Source organism: Solanum verrucosum, unplaced genomic scaffold (assembly GCF_900185275.1).
Source record: "Solanum verrucosum unplaced genomic scaffold, falcon-dt-bn FXZP01001254.1, whole genome shotgun sequence".
In the NCBI taxonomy this organism is placed as follows: Eukaryota; Viridiplantae; Streptophyta; class Magnoliopsida; order Solanales; family Solanaceae; genus Solanum; species Solanum verrucosum.
Window position 1 is genome coordinate 2,501 of NW_026020457.1, and position 3,164 is coordinate 5,664.

The 3,164-nt window shown below is 34.5% G+C and overlaps 3 non-coding genes across 3 annotated transcripts; 2 read left to right on the top strand and 1 right to left on the bottom strand.

The window, feature by feature from the left end:
* Positions 1-193: 193 nt before the first annotated feature.
* Positions 194-265, bottom strand: TRNAT-GGU (transfer RNA threonine (anticodon GGU)). The gene has a single exon. It is a non-coding gene; the product is annotated as a tRNA-Thr (tRNA).
* A 545-nt stretch (positions 266-810) lies between these two features.
* Positions 811-894, top strand: TRNAY-GUA (transfer RNA tyrosine (anticodon GUA)). The gene has a single exon. It is a non-coding gene; the product is annotated as a tRNA-Tyr (tRNA).
* Positions 895-1,002: 108 nt separating this feature from the next.
* On the top strand, positions 1,003-1,076 carry TRNAD-GUC (transfer RNA aspartic acid (anticodon GUC)). Its single transcript has one exon. It is a non-coding gene; the product is annotated as a tRNA-Asp (tRNA).
* Positions 1,077-3,164: the final 2,088 nt, after the last annotated feature.

The window sequence follows — 3,164 nt, forward strand, 5'->3', positions numbered from 1 at the left end:
ATAGGAATATTCGGTGATTCAAGAAGTGACTTTTCATTATTCCTAAATTCATACTAATGAAAATTGACTAAACAAATGTTCAACTTTATAACTAAGTATAATGATAATGTATTATCCAGTTAGTTACTTTTTTTATTACAAATAAAAAGAAAATTCTCCCATCAAATATGAATACTAGATTGGGGTTTTACAAAGCCCCTTATCGGATTTGAACCGATGACTTACGCCTTACCATGGCGTTACTCTACCACTGAGTTAAAAGGGCCTTTTTTATTTAATTCCGGAATTATTCACTATGTGGATAAAATATCTATATGTACATATATTATAAACATAAGTATATATGCATTAAGTACGTGCAGTAGATACATAGTGTCTAGTGGCTCATTGTTGAATAATAAAATGGATTTACCTAGGAAGTCTAGGAGAAAATGCAATGAATTGTTTCAAGACCGACTCGAATAGAAATAAATTCAATTGAAATAATTCAAAAAAAAAAAAAATACTACTACTAGATTTCTAATGTCGATTCTAATGAATAATTCGTCAATGACGAATAAAAAACAATTCTATGCAATTCTGAAAGGGGGAAAGATCCCTCGGCTAGAATCATTTGATTATATGACAATTTCAAAAAACGGATCATACTATGATCATAGTATGATGGCCGTTGTCAAGCGGGCCCCCATCGTCTAGTGGTTAGGACATCTCTCTTTCAAGGAGGCAGCGGGGATTCGAATTCCCCTGGGGTAGGGTACTACGAAAGGAAATGATCATGGATTACCAATAAGTCGAAAATTGATTCTTCCTGGGTCGATGCCCGAGCGGTTAATGGGGACGGACTGTAAATTCGTTGGCAATATGTCTACGCTGGTTCAAATCCAGCTCGGCCCAATAATTCGCCAATCCGCCATGAGATGATATAACTCCCTTTGTACTTCAGAAATACCCGATCCGGAGATAAAAAAGAATCAAATTTTCTGCTAGATCCCGTATTTCCCTGGGATTGTAGTTCAATTGGTCAGAGCACCGCCCTGTCAAGGCGGAAGCTGCGGGTTCGAGCCCCGTCAGTCCCGACGGATCCAATAAATATATCAAAAAATCTCTCCCTTTTTCTGAAGGGGACCGGGGGAAGAATTCCATTGTCAAAGCAAAGGGGAAATCCTTATTTCTTTTTTTCTTTCCTTTTTGGTAGGAGAAAGACATATGCGGTTGGATTAGTACAATTATTGGTAGCATTATAGTCAGTATTCCAAGAAATGCTGGCTTTTTCGATTGCCCCCGATGCATGTAATGGAATCGAGTACTATACTTTTTTGAGGCGCGCATACACAAAAGGAATTCCTTTCTTGTCCAATACAAAATTGAATATAAGAAAATACTTTCCAGAAAAAACAAAAAAAAAACAATTTATTTTTCTGGCTACGGATTTATGGAACCTGACTTACTAGTTTGAAGTTGCAAATAGATTTCATGCAAATTGCACACTGAGCTTTGGTATAGGTGTCCCGGGGCTAATAATCTACGAAGAAAGGAGGGGAAGGACAGATCAACCAAAGATCCTACTCCTCTTAGAAAGGCGAATGAATCATTTTTCCTATTTTTCATTTTGGTTTTAAGGCCCCATCGACGAAAGAACAAATCGGGAAAATAGTAAATTTGATGAATATTCATTTATACGGTCTCATCTTTATCACACTTCTTTGTCTTCCAAGTCAAAAATAGTTTCGTTCTAAACTCCTTTCTTTTTCCATTTAGCTTTATTGTTTGTTTGGGGTTTGTAACTATGTGACCACTGGAAGTGGAAGAGCTATTTGATGAGACTTCATCAGATGATTGTACAAGAAGGAACTAGATAGATTAGAGAGAAAAAAAGAACAGATAATAAAAAATGATAAATAAATAAAGGAATTTGGGGTTAGGTCAGCAATCCAAGTTTGGGGCGGTATGGATAAAAGAACTTCCTATGTTATACTATTCAATTCTCGACGACGAATTTATTTGATAGTTCAGATATTGTTATTCATTGATATTGATCTGATTAAGATCATCGAGAGGTAATATTCATTCATTGAATTTACAGGCCAAAGATTTATCATCTCTATGGGGATTAAATCCCCGAGTTATTGCGAAGTAAAAAACCGATGAGATTATGGAAGTAAATATTCTTGCATTTATTGCTACTGCACTATTTATTCTAGTTCCTACCGCTTCTTCTACTTATCATTTATGTAAAAACAGTCAGTCAAAACGATTAATTATTAACTAATTTGAATGAAACTTGACTTCTGAGTTCTTAGCCAAAATTGACGAAATAAAATGAAAAAGATTCCAATTTCATGTCTTAAATGAAATGAGTGGACTAGAATCGGCAGTATTCTAATAGATAGATAGTATGGTAGAAAGAAATAGATGAATCTTTCTACCATACTATTTATTAGTTAGATTCTTGTTATAAAGCTGCCCCCTGGAATAAAATAAAGATAGAGGCTGCATTTGATATGGATCTATATATCAATCTACAATATTATCTTGATATATGCGAATATCAATTCCATATATGGGATTGACATAGCATCCAATTCCATTTATTTGCTATATCTATTTGTTCTGATCAATCTGAATTACTCCTATGTCTTATAGTTTGAATTACTATATTTTTGATTTCCAATATGAATCTCGGTATCTATTGAGAGAATCAAATCAATGAAGCAAAAGCGATAGATATAGGCATATTCAAAAAATCACGTAGTAATCTTTTTTTTAACATTCCCAAGAAGTAAACCATTGACAGTAGTTCCACGGGCATCGAAAAGGAAGAGTAAACCTCACTGATTTTTAACGCCTGAACCATGATATTGAAATAAGTCGATAAAGTCTAAAAAAGTCTAAATCCAATTTCAAAAATTCGAAAGCGGTAAATGCGCAATATGTGACTCACCTGACGATCTTATTCTAAATAGTATCTCGTTAGACAACCACTATGTTTATATCCTTTCTTTCTCATACAAAGTGCGTATACACTTAACAAAACCACTTCTTCTTTGAACAGTAAAGAGAGAAACAAATAAAAAAAGGGTCCGGCCCTCCTCAGTATCACCTAGGAAGAGGCCATTAATTGGAATAGAAAATTTAGTAAGAATTAGGTTCGAATAAATTTCCTG